Source organism: Thamnophis elegans, chromosome 3, assembly GCF_009769535.1.
Source record: "Thamnophis elegans isolate rThaEle1 chromosome 3, rThaEle1.pri, whole genome shotgun sequence".
Taxonomy (NCBI): Eukaryota; Metazoa; Chordata; class Lepidosauria; order Squamata; family Colubridae; genus Thamnophis; species Thamnophis elegans.
Genome location: NC_045543.1, coordinates 84,400,445 through 84,407,413, shown reverse-complemented (window position 1 = coordinate 84,407,413; position 6,969 = coordinate 84,400,445).

Here is a 6,969-nt window from a genome sequence, read left to right as displayed (position 1 = left end):
GTTGGCAGGAGCTGGGACAAGAATGTGAGCTTATCCCATCACATGATGCTTGCGTCTTGAACTGCCAACCTTCTGGTTGACAAGCCCAGCATCGTAACTGGTAGGTCACTGTGCTCCCTCTGCATGCTAAGAGAAGCCTCCAAATTTAGTTTTGCATTGGCTTCCCAAATTCCTTAATCTAGTAGTATTTGATTGTCATGAAATTGGTTCATTTCTGAAGTCCGTAGATCACATCACCTTTCAGAATAGTTTTGGCAAAGACAAGCTACTTCCAAAATGCCCAAATTGCCACTTCCCTTAAATATAGATACTAACCCAGGGGTGTTAAAGTGGATTTTTTCAAAGGCTGGATCAGCATTGTAGTTCTCCGCAGGCCGGCCGTGGGGGGAAGATGGGATGGATGCCTTCTGCAGCACTTTGCCAGCCAAAATGGGGAATCCTGTTTTGGCCAGCAGAGTGCTGCAGAAAACCACCCAGGTTGAAAACAGGGTGCGGTGGTGGTGGTGGTGGGGCATGCCCCATTTTGGCTACCAGAGGCACCACAGGCTGGTCTTTTTCTATTTCCAGGCCAGATCCTGCGGGCCAGATTTAAGTACCCTGCAGGTCGAATGTGACCCATGGGCCTTGAGTTTGACACCCCTTTACTAGCCAAACAAAATCCTCACCTATCTGTACCAGCTGAATACAGTAAGTAAGGTATTCCTAACATGGAAGATATGTTGCAACTTCCTATGATGTAGTTTTTAAGAATGAAGCCCCTTGTAGAAAAAAGAGATAATAATCTCAGAAAATCTCCATCAATGTGTTTAATTATATCTAGATTTCTAAGCAGACTAAGTTAATTTCTTGGCCAGTTAACCTTGAAGTTTTGTTTGGTTCCAAATTATTGCATTCCTTCTTTAAAAATAAATATCTTCTTTCTAAATAAATTTAAAAATTTATTTCTACTTTAAAAACACGAACAAGGAATAATTCTGAAAAAAAGTATTTTATGAGGTGATAATTGTTTGATTTCATAATGGATTTGTGTCATGATAACCCCGAAGGATCAGTGGATTTAAAAAAAAATAGTTAAGATATATCCCGCATATGTAATCTGCATTTGGATGGGGGACTTCCTCTTTTAGAAACAAAGATCACATTTAAAATATTTCATTTATTATTTCCTTTTTAAAACCTTCTTCTTTTGGCTGCCCCAAAGGACTCCCTTCTACAAGTTCTCAAAAAGCAGGAACAGCTGTGGTGCCTTAATACCAGTTCTCCCCTCACCATTTCCTGCCCTCTCAGGAAGGGAAAAAGTCGCAAGGGAATCAGACGGGTAAGGAATTCCTTGTGTGATGGAAGAAGTTCTGTCCTGCTCTTTAAGCTGCCTTTCCTCCCTTAATCTTCTGGTATTTATCAAGAAGAGACCAGGGAGGACTTGCATGTGGGAGTTAACTGCTCCTCCTCTGATGAATACCAGAAGTCTAAAAACAAAGCAGTCAGCAAGTATGTGCTTCTACCTTTCTTGATTCACCCATGTAGCATTCTTTCTCCTTTCTGAAAGATGAAAATTCAGCCAGTGTTAGAAGGCATTCCACCTGTCCTTGCCTGTTAGGAGGACTGCCTGAGTCTAATGCTGTGATTCTGTGATTCATTTTACGACTTTTCTTGTTGCAGTTCTTAAGCGAATCACTGCAGTTGTAAAGTTAGTAATATTGTTAAGTGAATCTGGTTTCTGAATCTGAATCCTGTTAGGAGAGCTGTTGGAGTCTAATGCTGTGCTTCTAGGAGAATACAGGTAATCCTCGACATATGACCCCAATTGAACCCCAAAGTTCTGCTGCTAGGTGAGACAGTTATTAAATGAGTTTTGTCCCATTTTCCAACTCTTCTCGTCACAGTTATTAAGTGAATTGCTATAGTTGTTAAGTTAGTAACACGGTTGTTAAGTGAACCTGGCTTCCTCATTGATTTTGCTTGTCAGAAGTTCGCAAAAGGAGATCACAAGATCCGAGGACACAGCAATCGTCATAAAAACACGCTGGTTGACCAGCGTCCCAATTTTGATCAGGTGACAATGGGGATATTGCAGCAGTCGTAAGTATAAAAAATAGTCTTGTTACTTTTTATAATACAATACAATAGCAGAGTTGGAAGGGACTTTGGAGGGCTTCTAGTCCCCCTGCCTAGGCAGGAAACCATATACCGTTTCAGACAAATGGCTATCCAACATCTTCTTAAAGACTTCCAGTGTTAGGGCATTCACAACTTCTGGAGGCAAGCTGTTCCACTGATTAATTGTTCTATCTGTCAGGAACTTTCTCCTCAGTTCTAAGTTGCTTCTTTCCTTGATCAGTTTCCACCCATTGCTTCTTGTTCTACCCTCGGGTGCCTTGGAGAAGATTTTGACTCCCTCTTCTTTGTGGCAATCCTGAGATATTGGAACACTGCTATCATGTCTCCTCTAGTCTTTCTTTTCATTAAACTAGACATACCCAGTTCCTGCAACCGTTCTTCATATGTTTTAGTCTCCAGTCCCCTAATCATCTTTGTTGCTCTTCTCTGCACTTTCTAGAGTCTCCACATCTTTTCTATATCATAGCGACCAAAACTGAATATAGTATTCCAAGTGTGGCCTTACCAAGGCATTATAAAGTGATATTAACACTTCACGTGATCTTGATTCTATCCCTCTGTTTATGTAGCCCAGAATTGTGTTGGCTTTTTTGGCAGCTACTGCACACTGCTGGCTTATATTTAAATGGTTATCCACTGAGACTTCAAGATCCCTCTCACAGTTACTACTATTGAGCAAGGAACCACCTATACTGTACCTGTGCATTTCATTTTTCTTGCCTAAATATAAAACCTTACTCTTTTCACCATTGAATTTCATTTTATTAGATAGTGCCCAATGTTCAAGTTTGTCAAGATCCTTCTGTATCCTAAGCCTATCTTCTGGACTGTTGGCTATTCCTGCCAGCTTGGTGTCATCTGCAAATTTGATGAGTTCCCCATTTATTCTCTCATCCAAATCATTGATGAAAATGTTGAAGAGTACTGGGCCTAAAACAGAGCCTTAGGGTACTCCACTGCATACTTCCCTCCATGTAGATGCAGTTCCATTGAGGACTACACGTTGAGTGCGGTTGGTCAGCCAGTTACGAAACTATCTGGTGGTGATGTTGTCTAACCCGCATTCTTTTACTTTATCTAGCAGTAGGTTATGGTCTACCTTATCAAATGCCTTACTGAAGTCCAAGTAAACTATATTGATGGCATTCCTCTGGTCCACTAATTTTGTCACTTTGTCAAAGAATGCAATAAGATTAGTCTGGCATGATCTGTTTTTGACAAATCCATGTTGGCTTTTGGCTATTACTTTATTTACTTCTAGGTGATCGCTAATCCGTTGCTTGATTATCTTTTCCAGAATCTTCCTGGTATTGAGGTCAGGCTGATAGGTCTGGATCTGTTTTTTGCCCTTTTTTGAAGATGGGAACCACATCAGCTCTTTTCCAGTCCTCTGGCAGTTCCCCAGTGCTCCAGGATCTCTGAAAGATATAGTTCAGTGGTTCTGAGATCTCGTCTGCCAATTCCTTCAGAACCCTGGGGTGTAATCCATCCGGTCCTGGTAATTTGAACTCGTCTAGGGTAGACAGGTGCTCACTTATCATTTTCTTCCCTATTTCAACTTCCTAATTTTCCTGATTTTTTTGGTGCTGTTTTTGATAGGTTGGACTGTTTTATCCCTTTGTGTAAAGACAGGTGCAAAACATGAGTTAAAAAGTTCTGCTTTCTCCCTGTTGCTTGTCGCCTTCTTGCCACTTTCTCCCAGCAATGGACCAATTGTTTCCTTAACTTTTTTCTTGTTTTAACATGTTGGAAGAAGCTTTTTTTAATTTTTTTACTTTTGTGGCAATCCTTTCTTCATTGTGAGCCTTAGCTTTCCTCACTTCATCTTTACGGGCTCGGGCTATTTGCTGATATTCTGCCTTAGTATTTCAGTGCTGTTGTAAGTTCAGTCACTAAATGAACTGTCAGTAGAGAACCACCTATACAGTAACTTTGGAAAGCAGACTTAAACTCTAAACCAGCCTCCCCCCTCCATCTTAATGGACTCTGAATAGGCTGACACAGAATTAATCCCCTAGCAGAGATTAGGCACCTGTACCATAAATCAAAAACAACCATTCCTCTCCACTGTCTTACAAAGGAAACATTGAGCAGGAACACCAGTGGCAATAACGGGCAATGAATGGCTGGTGGACAGCTGGGATGAGGTCAGCGGCAAGGTGAATGTCGAAATATTATGACAGCGTAATGCCCAAAGGTCAAGCATTTGCCTTTATGAAAGGGTCCATGTCAGTCATATGATCTATGCGTGTCATTGATGTCCTGAAGTAAGCTTATTGACATTGTTATTGTCTTTTTATGGTTAAATAATGCCAAATTTAGCCTTTTCATACACCTGTCTCCATCTGAAAACCAAACCTTCAGACACATAAATTCTGTGGCTGTTGGAGGCCAATTACAATAAAATAAAAATAAAATTTGGAAGTTTAGCACTGTCTGCAAAAGTTTGCCCACTCTTCTCTTTAATGCCTGAATGGGATAGAAGGAAGTGGAGGTCTAGATATATTTGTATACATTCTTAGGAGTCTTAATTAAAATAATGATGTTTATCTATCTTACTATCTTTTCTAAGAACTATTTAATGCCAGGCGCAGGATGGGAGCAATGATTTAGGGTCCCCCCCCCGAAGTTCCATATTCCACAGCTAAACTACTTCTGCCAACAATTCTTCAGCAATGGCAACGACCTCCATAAATATTCATACAGATTCATTTCAGCATTTTATCCCATAAAGAGGGACTAGCTGACAATACTTTTGAAGATGCCAGCAAGGACACACTGTTAATAACATTGTGGGAAGCTAAAAAGCTCTTCCAGCTATTGTGGGTATAAATTCTGAGCCAAATAAGTATAAATCAGATTTAATAGAGATTTAGCAAAACCTCTAGGCAGAAGATGCTGGTTTGACAAATATATTACAACCAATACACTGAGTAAATAGAGATTTAATAGAACTGACTAGGAAGTTTGGTTTACTGACTGACATCTTTTGGTTCCAATAATCCTTGCCTTTACATCTGACAGCAACCACAAATTCCTATTATAGAATTAAGATGCATTCATTTTTTTTCAGGTTTTGGACAAAGCAAGCAAATTTCTGTGAAATGCCTTCAGGCAGCCTGGAGATTACATTCTAAAAAGAATGCTGCTGTTTTAAGAAAGGATATATCATTGTTTTGATATCCCTTCTTTCTGACAAGTGGTGTGTGGATGTGTAAAAATTCAGCCATCTCTATTGTTCATGTTAGTAGTATTGCAGTTTGACAAGTATTTATAGAGAAGTTTAAAATCCCCATTAATTTGTATCCTATTTTTAAAAGTCTGAAGTATTTGTAAATGTTTGTCCCTAATTTACATAACAGGTAAGGTAAATAGTTTTAATAACCATTTTTAATAATGCAAATTACATTGCTTTCATTCATAAACACAAATGAGCCAGACATAGGCTTATATCACAGAAACCTTTCCCATACAGGTAGTTCTTGACTTACAACAATTCATTTAATGATTGTTTGAAGTTACAACAGCACTGAAAAAAGTGACTTATGACTGTTTTCCTACACTTACAACCGGTCACATGATCCAAATTCAGACATTTGGCAACTGACTCATATTTATGATGGTTGCAGTGTCCTGGGGCCATATGATCCCCTTTTGCAAACTTCTGACAAGAAAAGCCAATGGGGAAGCCAGGTTCAGTGTTACTAACTTAGTAACTGCATTGATTCACTTAACAATTGTGGCTAGAAAGGTTGTAAAATGGGTAAAACTCACTGAACAACTTTCTTTCTTGAGAAATTAGTCTCAGTTGTGGTTGTTTATAAGGGTGTTTTTATTTTCTTCTTATTAACTACCACTAGGTTATGCAGTTGGAAAATGAATGCTACCTTACTTTGATTCTAGTGTGTGTCACTGTCAAATTAATTTTGGTTTATTAAATCTTCTGCCAGAATCCAAGAGTTGCAAAAAACTTTTATGTTTCTATTCCTATAGTAAATATTTCTTACAGTTAGGACCCAGTTACTAACAACCTTGCAATTCCAGATGTTTTTGTCGCTATTGTGGATAATTTAAACAAACTGCAGAGACTGGAATGGCGTAGCTAAAGTGAGCTGTTGTTTGACTATATAGAGTATAATGTGTTTTGAAATATCTCTATGAACATTAGCATGCTACTAAATGCTTTATTCACAGTTATGATTTTCTATTCAATATCTTCAGGGAAATTTTAGTTTCCGGTGCATGGCCATTTTATCTGGCAGCATAACTTTGATTTTTAAAATCATTTAAAAAATATTTTTTGCTTCTGAAAACAGAAGCAGTATTTTCTGTGATATCCCTCCCTTTTCCATTAATTCTTTTAATGAGATTGGTAAACTACTTTTAGTGGTGTCAAACAGCTCCAGCTGAGCTCAGCTCTAATCTTCAATGCTTTAAATATATTTTTCTGTAGCATTGGAGCTCTGTCTTGAAAAAAATATGTATTGATAAAAATTCCTTTGGGCCAGATGCAAACTGTGAAAACACACACAGTTGAAGTTTTTTTTTCTCTTTGCTATTTTTAAATTACACTTAATTACACTTCAGTTGCATTTACATTTCAGTGCAAGAGCTGCTGTGTTCATAAGGCATTATATGACCCAGTAACGCAGACAGATGTGATTTCGAGGAAAGTAAAGATTTAAAAGATCATGCATGTTTTACCTTAAAGTCATCTCATTGTTTGTTTCTTTTTAGTATACGCACGCATACCCTAAAGTTCTGAAAAGATGCAAGTTTGAAAACAGAAAATATCTGTCTTTATTATTCATGGATGTACGCACCATTGCAAATTAAGTGAATAAAAACACA